General features: G+C 34.9%; 1 protein-coding gene across 1 annotated transcript in view; it reads right to left on the bottom strand.

Moving 5' to 3' along the window:
- Positions 1-15,015: 15,015 nt before the first annotated feature.
- Positions 15,016-15,733, bottom strand: part of DCK (deoxycytidine kinase) — a 26,816-nt gene continuing 26,098 nt past the window's right edge. The window contains exon 7 of the mRNA XM_007446101.1: positions 15,016-15,733. This exon is cut by the window's right edge and continues 1,236 nt beyond it. The gene's annotated coding sequence lies outside the window, so the exon portion shown is untranslated.

Below are 15,733 nucleotides of genomic sequence, written 5' to 3'. Positions count from 1 at the left end.
AGGGAAAGTATAGAGTGCTATGGGAACCCAGATGAGAGACACTTTGTTCAGACTTAGGTCAGTACTATAGAAGCTTCTTGGAGAAAGTGACTTTGAGCAGAAAACTGATAAGTAGGAATTAGCAGATGAAGGAGAAGGAGTAAGGGAAATTTTCCAGGCAAAGATATGTGCAAAGGCCCAGAGCAAGAGAAATGTTTGTCAAAGAAACCTCAAAACACCCACCAACACATACACTCTGTTCTGGGATTAGAACATAAATACTCTCATACAGATCTTTCTGTCCTTTTCTTGTCCAGTGACATAATGTCTTTCAGCCTTTCATCTGACAAATATTCATCGAAGACAACAGAAGAAAACATTTTCATCTTCGGCCAAAATCCTACCATGACCAATTACCATTATCAAGTATAAATTCCTGGTTATGTGGCCCAATAATTCACAACACATATTATTCCAACCTGGAGATCTAGGAGCATAGCATCAGACTGGATGATGATGGATAAATACCACTCTCTACTCTCCATGAGCTTAATAGTCCAACTAAAAAAATTAAACATAAAATTGATTAGGACACAAAATAGTATGTGATTAAATATTACCTGAGTGATTGTACAATAAATGTAATAGAAATTTAGACAAGGATAGATCATGATAAAGATCTTATAAAGCCACTGCAGCTTGGGACTATTTTCCTCACATCATTCAAATGGGCTTACTGTATTATACACATGCGCACACGCGCGCACACACACACACACACACACACACACACACACTTCGACAAGTTTGTTTGGTCATTCGACAAATGTTTAAGGGTCTACTATTACATGTATACAACAGATACAGGGACAAAACAAAGGTCCTGTCCATATAGGTTTTATATTTTTGTTGGCAAAGGAAGCAATAAACAAAAAACAAGAAAGCACTTTACACATATATCTTATTTAATCTTTGAAACAACTCCACGAGGTAGAATTTATCATCCCCCTCTTACAGAAGAGACATGGGATATAAAATAACTTGTCCAAGATCAAACAGCTAGCAAGTAGCATAGCCAAAATTTTAACCTAGGTCTATCAGATTATAAAGCCCAAGTCCAATGTCAGCAATTCCACTCCACTGCTGAAACTTTCCATTTCCCTGAATGACAGAGGTTCCTGGAGGCTTCTCTGATACATGGTCGGTCCAGAAACAGTTTGCCCAGGATTATCCAAGTGATTCTCATGCTTTTTGCTTCCACTGAGCTAGGCCGCAGGCTCTTTCTTGTCCTGCAGTGTTCTTTCTTCCATCTGTATTGCTTTCATTGAGATTTTACTTTCCACCTCAAATATATATCCATGGGTTCCATTCTATGCAATTCCCTTCTCTGCTTTAACATCTTCAATAAATTCTCCATTCATTTTCCTCATTTACCAAAAACAGTTGCTGATTAGTAACACTATACTCCCCTTCAAAAGTATGGCTTTAATGGGCTATGTGGCTACGGTGCTATGTTGGAAGGGTTACTGTATTTGGATTTATATGTATTAACAATAGTTCTATCATTAAGCAGTTTAGTGCCTAGTTCTTTTCTACATTATCTCATTTTATCTTTTCAATAACACTGCAGACCTAGAGGGGTGGGATAGGGAGGGTTGGAGGGAGTCTCAAGAGGGAGGGGATATGGGGATATATGTATACATATAGCTGAGTCACTTTGTTGTACAGCAGAAACTAACACAACATTGTGAAGCAATTATACTCCAATAAAGATATATTAAAAAAAAAAAACCACTGCAAGTTAATAAAAAATGTTCCTGTGTTGCATGTGAGGAATTGAGGTTCAGAGAGGCTGAATTACTTGCTCAAGGCCAGGATATAGTAAATTTAGGTCTTCCCAGGTGCTTCCTACTATATCATGTTGCCTCCCACCTAAAACTATACAAATCACAGAAATGTAGTTTTGAAAGGACACCCTAGGATCCCTCACAAGTTCCCTTTTGCGCAAGCACCATTTCTACAGAATCCTTTCCAGTGATCCAGTCTCTTGTAGAAATACTGGCTTATCACATTCAAATTGTGACCTCTGTGAGCCTCAGTTTTCTCATCTATAAAAGGGAATACTTCTATTTATCTCACAAGGTTATTGTGTGGATTAAATGATAAAGTATGTAAATGTCCTTTGCAAACAATAAAGCACTTTATAAATGTTCCCTGAACTTTCTTTACAAGTATGTTAGACCTGAAAAACAAAATTTTATCTTTGAATTTAAGTTATTGTAAATGGACTCTCCTTAATATATCATTTCTGACTTCATAATCACAAATTTAAAAAGCAATATATCCACAACTTTTCCTAGTAGGCAAAATTATTTTCCGTTACTACTAGACATAAGACTAAGATTATAGTATAAGTTTTTCTCAAACTCTTTTGGAGATGGAGGAAAATATCAACTTTGGAACAGCTATGAGAAAGTGAATTTCATCTTTTTAATGCACAGCTATGTAAAATAATATGCCTTGCAATAGGACAGGCTTTAAATAAACTTTCTAATATAATTAGAAAGTATAATGGAATAATTTCATTAGAATTTGTGCACATATTAAAAATATCAACACAATTGCAATAATAAACATTTATTGAGCACTTAACATTTGGTAACTCATTTAATAAAATTCTTCAATTATAGGAAAATGATAATTTAATAGTTAAAGTTTAACAGTTAAAGGAAAGTTAGTGTAGGAAGCTAGTAAAATAATAATATAGGCAAAAGAAAAACTACCTACAATATATAACCTTTTACTACAGCTTTTGGTAAATTACTATATCCAACAATAGAAATGTTTCAGAACACTTTATAGATACCACAGATAAAACAGGTTAAATTTTATTACCTATAAAATGCCCAAATGTATGCTTATTTAAAACTGACCCATGGGTATAATATTATGTCCCTTTATCCAAGTAAATGGAAAATTAGATTTCTCTATTTACTTTCTTTAGTTTTCAAATTCATCTTAAGTACATTAATCTTAAAATCTGTCATTTCCCAGATTGTTTCTGTGCTTCTTTCCTTGACATTCATAGTTTCCCTTTCTTTTCTAAGAATTTTATTCTAAAAGGCCATAAAAATATATAAGCATATATATATTTGTATGTATATGTATATATATGCACAGTATTTGCATCTTTTTCTAAACTATTATTTCTCTTGATAATAAATAAAAATCAAACCAGGACAGGTTCATACATTCCTCACCCCCTATTAAGGCAGAAAGGTGGAAATACATCATGTCTTTTGTGTCGCAGAAGCCCATCTCACTAAAAGAAAACACTTATTGTTTTACTTACAGCCAATGTCCTTCAAATTGCTTGTGGTGATATATTTTTTCATCAATGATGACTGGAAAATCAAAGAAATTGGTTTCCACCTTCTAAGCTTCTTTTACCTCTAAATGATGCAGGCTCAAGAGTTGCCAAATGACATGGGCAAAGGCGGCCAAATAGGGCTTCCTAGCCAATCTAAAAATAGCAGATGGTGGTGGGCAGATATACCATTTCTCTCTTGTTCTTTTTATTTTTTCTAAGAGCTAGGTACCATAAACATGGCTTGTTCAAAATTAAAATGGTACAAAAAGAATTACATTCTCTATTGCCCTAAGATCTAGACATGTGATCTGTTAGGATAATCTGTACTTTCTGCTAATAAGAAAGATGCGAAATTCAATGCAAATCTATATTCTGCGTTTCTTACAGCAAGGTTCCCATACCCAATTTCCACCTACTCTGATAGGAAATCTGACCATAACCTGATGGAATCAAGGACTGCCTTTGCCTTTTATTTTTCTTTCCTAGAGCCCCTTAAATAATAACTATTAACATTTGTATGTTTTATAATTTAAGAGGTCCTTTCACAGATTTGGAAAGGTCCTACCATTACAATCTGAGAAATGAGAAAACTGAGGCTCACAGAAGTTGAAGCTTACCCAAGCCCAGCCAGATAAAAAAGTGTGTCTTCAGGGCTTCCCTGGTGGCGCAGTGGTTGAGAGTCCGCCTGCCGATGCAGGGGACACGGGTTCGTGCCCCGGTCTGGGAAGATCCCACATGCCGCGGGGCGGCTAGGCCCGTAAGCCATGGCCGCTGAGCCTGCGCGCGCGTCTGGAGCCTGTGCTCCGCAACGGGAGAGGCCACAACAGTGAGAGGCCCGCGTACAGCAAAAAAAAAAAAAAAAAAAAAAAAAAGTGTGTCTTCAAATTCTACATTTGTCACACACGTGCACATGCACACACATGTACTCTCTCCCTAAAGATTCCAACATAAAACAGCACTTAAGGATTTAACTTTCACATACACATGTAAGCATGTACAAATATATTTTAAAGAGAAAATGTTACAATAAATTTGAATTAGAGGTCCTTTACAAATGCAAAAGTTCTACAAAATGTGAAAATATGAATTTACTAATCATATTAATTATATAAAGATAAATTTCTTTAAAGAAGTTCATTTTTCAAAATCATTATTCATTTAACAAAAGAAATTAAATAAATAGTTATCATGGATATTTAAGTTTTGTTTGAAGGTGGGAACAAAGAAACAGTTTAGCAGGAAATACTAATGTGTAAGTAGCTAACTCTCAGTGGCAGGATTACAGATTATTTTCTTCTCATATTTTCTAACATTTCAAATTTTACAGAGCCAAGAAATTATGGGTTTAACTAAATTTTCAAAAATAACTTAGAGGTAAGAAATTTTTTTACAATATACTTTAAGGTAAAAAAAAAGCAGGACAATACTGAATCTATAGCATGACCTCAGTTTAGTAAAAAAGAAAAATGTTTCTTTGTAGATGTTAAGTACATAAAGCTGGAAGGCAATAGTCTGCTAGGTTGGTACCTCTGAATGATAGGATCTAGGGATTACCTTATTTCAATATTTCTGCAATGTCCAAATTGTTTTAATGGGAGTGTTGTACTTTTATAAAGAAAAGAAAAATGTTTAGGTTTATTCTCAATGCCAACAGAAATCAAGTAAAAGTAAAATAAAAAAAACTCAAATTATAAATCAATGGAAAAAATTAATATATCAAAATTCTAATTTATAACTTTCAATTTATGCCCATTAAGTGTCTATCACTAAACATAAAAGTCAATAAATTTTGCTAATAATCCAATCTTAGTTTAAAAAACTCTGTATTATTACATTTTCAATACGGAATTCAGAATTTTGGTTTTTATCACTTCCCCAGGGCAGAAATACTGGACTCATAACACTAATCATAATGTTCTTTTACTTAAATAAGAAAATAGAAAGAGCAAGGGCAATTTCTAAACAGACTAAGGATAATTTATAGACATTGAAAGTTCTCTTTGTTGCAACTTATATTCTAGGAAGGGGTACAAACATCCTTATACATCTTGCTTAAAAACAATAGATAAAAACCATAGCCTATTTTTTTAAATGTATTTTATTGTAGTTGATTTACAATACTGTATTAATTTCTATTGTACAGCAAAATGATTCCGTTATATATGTAACTCCCTTTCCCCCTTGGCAACCACAAGTCTGTTCTCTATGTCTGTGAGTCTGTTTTGTAGATAAGTTCATTTATGTCATATTTCAGATTCCACATATAAGTGATATCATATGATATTTGCCTTCCTCTTTCTGACTTACTTCACTAAGTATAATCATCTCTAGACCCATCCATGCTGCTACAAATGGCATTATTTTATTCCTTTTTATGGCTGAGTAGTATTCCATTGTATATATGTACATCTTTTAAATTAATTTTTATTGGAGTACAGTTGATTTACAATGTTGTGATAGTTTCTGCGGTACAGCAAAGTGAATCAGTTATACGTAAATCTACTCTTTTTTAGATTCTATTCCTCTATAGGTCATTACAGAGTATTGAATATAGTTCCCTGCACTATAGAATAGCTTCTAATTAGTTACCTATTTTATATATAGTAGTGTGTATATGTCAGTCCCAATCTCCCAGTTGATCCTTCCCTGCCCCCTTTCCCCCTTGGTAACCATAAATTGGTTTTCTATATCTGTGGCTCTATTTCTTTTCTGTAAATAAGTTCATTTGTACCATGTTTTTCGATCCCACATATAAGCGATATCATATGATGTTTGTCTTTCTCTGACTTACTTCACTCAGTATGACAATCTCTAGGCCCATCCATGTAGCTACAAATGCCATTACTTCATTCTTTTTTTACTGCTGAGTAATATTCCATTGTGTATATGTACCACATCTTTTTTGTTTTTTTGTTTTTGTTTTTTTGCAGTATGTGGGTCTCTCACCGCTGCAGCCTCTCCCGCCGCGGAGCACAGGCTCCAGACGCTCAGGCCCAGCAGCCACAGCCCACGGGCCCAGCCGCGCTGCGGCATGCGGGACTCCCCCGGACCGAGGCATGAGCCTGCGCCCCCCGCACCGGCAGGTGGACCCCCAACCACTGCGCCACCAGGGAAGCCCTCTTTTTTTTTTTTAAACATCTTTATTGGAGTATAATTGCTTTACAATGGTGTTAGTTTCTGATTTATAACAAAGTGAATCAGTTATACATATACATATATCCCCGTATCTCTTCCCTCTTGTGTCTCCCTCCCTCCCACCCTCCCTATCCCACCCCTCTAGGTGGTCGCAAAGCACCAAGCTGATCTCCCTGTGCTATGCGGCTGCTTCCCACTAGCTATCTATTTCACATTTGGTAGTGTATATATGTCCATGCCACTCTCTCACTTTGTCACAGCTTACCCTTCCCCCTCCCTGTGTCCTCAAGTCCATTCTCTAGTAGGTCTGCATCTTTATTCCCATCTTGCACCTAGGTTCTTCATGACTTTTTTTTTTTTTTAGATTCCATATATATGTGTTAGCATACAGTATTTGTTTTTCTCTTTCTGACTTACTGCACTCTGTATGACAGATTCTAGATCCACCTTACTACAAATAACTCAATTTCGTTTCTTTTTATGGCTAATATTCTATTGTATATATGTGCCACATCTTCTTTATCCATTCCTCCGTTGACGGACACTTAGGTTGCTTCCATGTCCTAGCTATTGTAAATAGTGCTGCAATGAACACTGGGGTACGTGTATCTTTTCAAATTATGGTGTTCTCTGCATATATGCCCAGGAGTGGGATTGCTGGATCATATGGCAACTCTACTTTTAGTTTTTTGAGGAACCTCCATACTGTTTTCCAAGTGGCTGCACCAATTTACATTCCCACCAACAGCGTAGGAGGCTTCCCTTTTCTCCACACCCTCTCCAGCATTTGTTATTTGTAGACTTTTTAATGATGGCCATTCTGAACGGTAGGAGGTAGTACCTCATTGTAGTTTTGATTTGCATTTCTCTAATAATCTGCAATGTTGATTATCTTTTCATGTGCCTGTTGGCCATCTGTAGGTCTTTGGAGAAATGTCTATTTAGGTCTTCTGCCCATTCTTCGACTGGGTTGAAAAACCATAGCCTATTAATCTCATCTACTTACCAAGAGAAGGAAGTTCTCTTGGTGTTAGAAATATCAAGCATCAAAATCTCCTGAGAGTTCTCCATAACAAATATTTATTAATTTTATAATCTGAAAATAAAGCTACTTTATTTCAAAGAACATTTACATTCAGAAATGAAAAATCATAATTTTCTGAAACATTAATGGAGATATCAAAAATGTTTATATTCAGCACCACTCAAAAAGTAAAAGCACAGAAAATAAAAATAAAGGAAAATGCTAAGAACTTATGCAACTTAATCTCCTTTATCACTTCAAACTTCCTCAAGGGGAAGAGTGACTCCTAACAACTTAGATGTTCTTTCATCAGTCCCTGGCATGCAGTAGGAGATCAATAAATATTTGCTGAATGAATAAATTTAATATTAAATGAAAACCTTCTCCCAAGAATCTCAACCACCATTCCAATCCCACTCACCAGAGGTAACAACAATGAAGTTTGGTGAATCTCTCTCTCCACACACCATAACTATTTCCACTCAAAAAATACAGTGATTATCCTACTATAGTTCCCCTTTATGCACTCTTTTTTTTGTTTATAACTGCACAAACTTACCAATTTTCCAGATGCTTTCAGCAACCAAGATATTGAATGAAAGGAAATAAAAGCACTAATAGTAATGGCTAACATGCATTGAGCATTGTTCTAAGTGCTTTATATATACTACACATTAAAATTGCACAACTTTATAAGTAGGAACTATTACTTATGGCCCTCTTATAAAGAAATTTAAAAATATTACTTTCCCAAGATTATAATGACTTGCCTAACGTTAGACAGTAAGTGGCAGGGCCAGGATTTGAAGCCAGCAGTCTGTCTTGGGAACCTGTGTTCTTAATCATTACTGCCTCTGTGATGTTAAAAATACTAAAGATAAATTCTTACTTAACAACAGCTGACTGTGGTATATACCGAATGTAAACATAATAGGACACAATGTTTGGGTTTGTTTGGTTTTTTTAAACTATACCAGAACCTTGTACTGAGGATTGCCTTCAAAGCAACCATACCAATAGGTTATGTGTTGTTTAGAGTCATAAACATTTGCATTAGCAAAAAACGTATGAATTTCCTTCACATATATTTCATAAACTGAACAAGAAATCTAAGTGCCTTACTGTTACCTTCTTTTATGGCCAAAAGCAGTTTTCAAGTTTTACTATCCATTTTGTTCATTAGACTCGCCACTAAATGATTTATGGTCATTAAAAAAAAAAACAAAAAACAAAAAACTATATCCAGTCACACACACAAAAAGAACCTGAATCACATTTAAACAGTTATATAACTCAGATTCTAAACTCAGATCCAAGAGTGTTTTGAATAATGGCAGAATCTTTTGAATAAACGTATAGTCTCTCAAGGTAACTATTCTGAAAAGGACAATATTCAATCGTCTATTTAAAGGTCAGTCTGTTAAAAATTAGTTATCATACTTAACTGGTTACTAATCTAGCAACCAGTTCATGTCAACCATCAGCAAAATAATAACTTATGCCCACACCGTCTATTCTGTCCCCAAGGCAGGAATTTGATAACTAGTATTCTAAGCTCTGTACAACATATCAAAGTAGTGTTGCTGAGCCAAGTGAAGCATAAATTGTTTTATAACATAAGCCAATTTCCTAATTTACTCTTCTAATATAAAATGATTCCACTCTAGCTGACAGTAACAGCAAGGACAAAATGGCAGCTTTAGAAGATGCCTTATCTTTGAATGAATCTTACTAGTTTAAGCAAGGGATAATGGTAAAAACAGTGCATACACACACATATAAATATATTCAATATCACCAAAATACCACCACCATTTTGAAGTGATGCCAAGTAACATTAAAAAGTGATATGTTTCAGAAGATGGGTCAATCGAAAATCAGGTTTCACCTAACTCTGTTACTGAATCACTTTCTAGATCATGGTTTTGTTAAGTAAAACTTCCTTCTTGGAAAAATAAGCATCTGTCTGAGCTCCATGCAGTTCCACAGAACAGTAAAAATAACTGTTAAGTTTCTTTGTATACATAATTGCTAAGTAAATGGTAAACAGTCTTGCAAGATAACCCTTAACAAACAGTCTAATGAGTGAACATTAGAAAATTAAGTTTCCTGGCAACCTATTAGGCATAATTATCTAACCAATCACTATCCCATAAAAAAAACAATTGGTATTATTCAATCTAATACTTAGAGAAGCCCCTGGGAGTTGGGTACCAGACTTTCTTATAGTAAAATAATTCTAAAATCACTGCCTTTTTGATTGCCTGTATTTATTCTGACAGCTCATTTTCTTCCCTCCCCAACATCTGTACACATAAAATCTCACTCAATAAAGTTTTTATTAATCAATTAATGCTTTTGCTCTGGCAATGCAAAAGACCTCTCATCAGCTCCTATCTTTTCCCAACCACTCATCATCAAGATTACGATGCTTGGATTAGAGGCAGAGCAGAGGAAAGAACCAAGTATATAATGACCTCATGTGGCAAAGGACTACAATTACTGATTTCACTATAAAATAATCATGGACTTAAACTACTTTTGTTATCGGATTTTTATTTTCAAATTTCTATTTTAAATGGGCATGAAATACTAGACAGAGTTAGGGACGGAAAGAAAAATGACCCTAGATATAAAAAGCAGAAGTAAAACTAGAGTCGCTACTCACTAAAATAAAATGAAACCCCACTCTAGAGAGTCAAAATATCTGGGTTTTGTTTCAGCTTTAGTCTTTGTGGGATCTTGAGAAATCCCTCAGCCTCTCACATCTGTAAAACGGTAATAAATTTTGTCTACCACAGAGCCTAAGTTACAATGGTTAAGAAAGGATTTTAATATCTGACATTTAATGATTCTTTTATTCTATTTATGGTACTTGTTATTTTATACCTAAAATATTTTTAAGGTAATCATAAAAACATAAACCAAAAACTAAAGTACTGTTACCTAGTTTGACTTCTAATTGTCACCTTTTATAGTCTAGTACAATGGACATTGGTCTGTGTAGTACTTATTCTATTCTAGGCACAGAACTAAAATTAAATGAATTCAAAGAGTAGCCATATTGATAATAATCTTCTTTGAGGATGGTCTTAATTCTTGAAAGAAACACTTTGATATTTATCAATTCAAAATCTGCCAAAACAGAACCTGGTGTTAATTTTTTGTGAAATCTTTGAACCAAACCCAAATCTTCATTCATACAAAATATTCTGAGAACATCAATATCATGTTAAGAATTTATGCCTCATTAAACATACAATTACAGAGCTGCAGTTACAGTAATTTTTTAAAAGGTGGGGGAAAGGGAGTATGTAAAACAGAATCAAATTCAAATTACATACCTGTTCCTCACTTTATGTCTTTTATTACTGAAAAAAAAGCTGTCACTAAGTAAAAAGCTTTAAGTGAAATATCTTCCATTAATTCTAATGGGGCACATTATATTATATCCTAAGATACCAAAAATGTATCGATTGAATAATAACAAGTTTACAAGAAATACACAATTTAGATTGTGCATAAAATATATCGTAAACAAGGTTTACTGTACTTGCCAAGAAAGAAAATTTGATAGTCAGTGATGGTTGGTGGAGGAGAGGAATAAAGAAATCATTCTTTGGAAGGTGAGTTCTGCTTTCTGTACCATTTCCCCCCACCAATCTTCTACCCTTTTGGGGACTAATGGTTATCTGGCATTCAAACTCCACTTAAAATTAAGTTATAACACAAAAAAACACCTTTAGGAAACTTCAAAACACATGGAAATGGCATCTACGTAGAACAGACGAGAGTCCTAAAAGATATAACTTTTTCATTCCTCTCATTTCACATACTTATGCAAAGCAAAATTACCTGATGTACAGTTCAAGTGTGTTCAAAATGATAATCTCTGTGTAGTGTCAAGTAAATTATTATGTTTTTGTCTGAGCTGGAAATGTTTAAATATTGTTCTTTATTACATACTTGTTTAGTATGTTTTAGAGTAGGAAGAATCTTTATACCCAAGGAGAAAAAAAAAAGGTGATTGTCTGAACAATGATATAATCATTTAAAAGATGTTATGGTAGAAAGTTATTACTGAACAGCTCTTATGGGGGAAGACTGTATTTAAACATTTCTGGCATTACTAACCTCAGTACTAATAAATTTTATAATAACAACATTCCAAGGCACTACACAGAATAAGGAAAAAAATGAATTATATCAAACCTGCCTTCATTTTTCAATACTCTACTCTCTAACTGAAGATGAGAAAAAACGATTTCATTATACAAATAAATTCTTAAAAGGAGAAAAAGCTTATTAGGATAACCTCAAAAAGCACCCAAAGTGTTACTAAACCTAAGTAGCTCATACCTTTAGGAAATGCAAAATTACCCAACTTCAAGACTTAATATGAAGCTACAGTAGGGACTTCATGGTCAGTCCAGTGGTTAAGACTCCACGCTTCCACTGCAGGGGGCACAGGTTTGATCCCTGGTGGGGGAACTAAGATCCCGCATGACGTGTGTCGCGGCCAAAAATAAAATAAAAAATAAAACAGAATAGAGAGCCTAGAAATAAAGCCACATAATTATAGTCAACTGATCTTCAACAAAGGAGTGAAGGCAATTCAATTAAACAAAGCTAGTCTTTCAGCAAATGGTGCTGACAACTGGACCTCCACATGCAAAAAAATGAATCTAGATGCAGATCGTACACCCTTCATAAAAATTAACTCAAAATGGATCACAGATCTAAAAATAAAATGCATTAATTATAAAACCCCTAGAGGATAACATAGGAGAAAACCTAGATGACCTTGGATACAGCGATGACGTTTCAGATACAACACAAGGTATGGGGCTTCCCAGGTGGTGCAGTGGTTAAGAATCTCTGCCAATGCAGGGGACATGGGTTCGAGCCCTGGTCCAGGAAGATCCCACATGCTGCGGAGTAACTAAGCCCATGTGCCACAACTACTGAGTCTGCGCTCTAGAGCCCACAAGCCACAACTACTGAGCCCACATGCCACAACTATTGAAGCCCACACACCTAGAACCCGTGCTTAGGAACAAGAGAAGCCACCGCAATGAGAAGCCCACACACGGCAACAAAGAGTAGCCCCTACTCGCTGCAACTAGAGAAAGCCTGCACGCAGCAACAAAGACCTAACGCAGCCAAAAATAAATAAATTAATTAAATTAAAAAACAAAACAAAACAAAAGGTATGATCCATGAAAGAAATCATTGATAAGCTGGACTTCATTAAAATTAAAAACTTCTGCTCGCAAAAGACAATGTCAAGAAAATAAACCACAGATAGGAGAAATATTTGCAAAAGACATATTTGATAAAGAACCATTACCTAAAACATACAAAGAACTCTTAAGCCTTAGTATTAAGAAAATGAACCCAATTAAAAAAAGACAAAAGACTTTAACGGACACCTCACCAAAGATACACAGATGGAAAGACGGTTAACATCAGGTCATTAGGGAATTGCAAATTAAAATAAGATACAACATACCTATTAGAATGGCCAAAATCCAAACCACTGACAACAAATGCTGGCAAGGATGTAGAGCAACAAGAACTCTCAGTCATTGCTGGCGGAAAGGCAAAATGATACAACCATTTTGGTAGACAGTTTGGCAATTTCTCAGAAACCTAAACAAACTCTTACCATATGATCCAGCAACTGCACGCCCTGGAATTTACTCAAATGAACTGAAAACTTATGTCCTCATAAAAACTTGTACACCGATGTTTAAAGTAGTTTTATTCATAACTGCCAAACCTTGGAAGCAACCAAGATGTCCCTCAGTAGGTGAGAGGATAAACTATGGTACATCCAGACAACAGAATATTTTTCAGTGCTAAAAAGTAATGAACTATCAAGAGAAAACATGGAGGAAATTAACTGCAACTTACTAAGTGAAAGAAGCCACTGAAAAGGCTCCCTACTGAATGATTCCAACTCTATGACATTCTGAAAAAAGGCAAAACTATGGAGACAATAAAAAGATGAGTGATTGCCAGAGTTTAGGGGAGGGATGAACAGACACAGAGGATTTTCAGGGCAGGGAAGCTATTTTGTATGATACTACAATGGTGGTTACATGTCATTATTCATTTGTCAAAACCCACAGAAGGTACAAGATTGTGTAAACCCTAATGCAAACTATGGACTTTGAGTGGTAATGATGTGTCAATGTGGGTTCATTGATTATAACAGACATACCACTCTGCTGGGGGATGTTGATATTGGAGGAGGCTGTGCAAGTATGGGGGCAGAGAGTACATGGGAACTCTGTACTTTCCACTCAATTCTCCTGTGAACGTAGAACTGTTCTAAAAAATGAAAATAAAAACTATTAAAAATAAGTTCTGTAGTTTAGTTAACAGTAGTATACCAAGTCAATTGCCTAGTCATGATAATACACTATTGTTAAGTAAAATGTTACCATGGGTGTACACAGGAACTCTAATAATTTTGCAACTTTTGTGAATCTAAAATTATTTCCCCCCCAAAAGAATTTTTTTCAAAGGAAAGACGTAGGGGCTTCCCTGGTGGCGCAGTGGTTGAGAATCCGCCTGCCAGTGCAGGGGAAACAGTTTCAAGCCCTGGTCCGGGAAGATCCCACATGCCATGGAGCAACTAAGCCCGTGCACCGCAACTACTCAGCCTGCACTCTAGAGTCCGCGAGCCACAACTACTGAAGCCCGTGGACCTAGAGCTCGTGCTCCGCAACAAGAGAAGCCACCACAATGAGAAGCCCGCGCACCGCAACGAAGAGTAGCCCCCACTCGCTGCAACTAGAGAAAGCCTGCGTGCAGCAAGGAAGACCAACGCAGCCAAAAAATAAATAAATTAAATAAAATAAATAAATAAAGGAAAGAGGTAAGATTTTTCAAATGAGGAAGGTTATTATCTACCAGGATTTGTAAATACTTTAAGCAACTTATCTAGCATTTTTCTGTAGGTAATGAGATTTATACCTCTATGTAAAAAACACTTTGGGACTTCTTGTCTTTTAAAATATAACAGACCTGATTTCTAGGGGCTTGGTAAACACTGCTCTAAGTTTCAGGCATGAAAGATGAGAAAACTCTGAATGAAGGGATAAGTCTTGTACAATTAATCACCTTCTTAGAAGAGTAAGCTGTACAAAGTAGTACATATACTTTGAAGAAAGATGATCTGATAGAGGAGACAGGATTCAAGAGATAATGCAGACCACTAGGCTCAATACCCTTGTGCTCACCCAGTGGTACAGCTTTTATTTTAAGTCATAACAAATAATAATTTTTAAGCTTCTTTTCAATTTTACAGATTTAAAAAGTCATTAAGCTAAACATTTTTAAAGGTTATGGAAAATCTCTGAAATATGTCTCCACTTAAAATAGAGTCAATGTTAATTTATATAAGCCACTGTCAATCTTTATATATTCATAATTTTCTCCAAAAGTAGAATAAATTTTAATTCTAAAAGAGATGCAATCATTTCAATGAGTGTAGCTCCATTAGAGTTCATGATATTTTTACTTATTTATTAAGCAAATATTTAATTTAGTAACAAATTCATTTATATCAAACAAAAACAAATCTATACAATATCATGAGACAATTTAAATATTTACGGTAATTACAGATTTGAAACAGTCTCTTTTTCAAAGATCAGTGCATCTAAACTGTTTAACTCACTAAACTATCATCTTTGAATATCAAGAAACCAAAAACAAGAAATGATATTTTAAAAAGGAAAATGATAGTTTCAAAGTAAAAGTAACTCTTCCTCTCATTAAAAGCCACAGAATTTTTCTAAAATGTCAAGTAGAAAGGTTAAATACAAAGAAAACACACTGCACACCTTAACTACACAAAGTTGAAAGAAATCTATACATACAGACCTAAATCTATACATACAGACCTAAAATGAACCCATGCAGACTTTTTTAAATTACAACTATTTTACCCCTTGCCTTCTTTATTAATATTTGAATTTACTAACATATAATCCACAAAAAATGATAATGCTTTCAAGATATATAACATAAAGCAAGATCATTTTTATCAGTAATTTCTCTTAAAGGAGGGGGAAAAATACTTCAGGTATAATCCAAAAGAGAAGCAAAGCAAACTATGAAGTGAAAAGTGATGATGATGTTCTCAAAGTAGAAATGTGTGACTTTTATTTACTTTTAAATAAAACTTTAAATAGTAGGCTGCCTAATTAATC

Source organism: Lipotes vexillifer, unplaced genomic scaffold, assembly GCF_000442215.2.
Source record: "Lipotes vexillifer unplaced genomic scaffold, Lipotes_vexillifer_v1.1 scaffold933, whole genome shotgun sequence".
Lineage (NCBI taxonomy): Eukaryota > Metazoa > Chordata > Mammalia > Artiodactyla > Lipotidae > Lipotes > Lipotes vexillifer.
The sequence above is the reverse complement of the archived record's forward strand: the minus strand, read 5'-3'. Positions and strand labels throughout refer to the sequence as shown.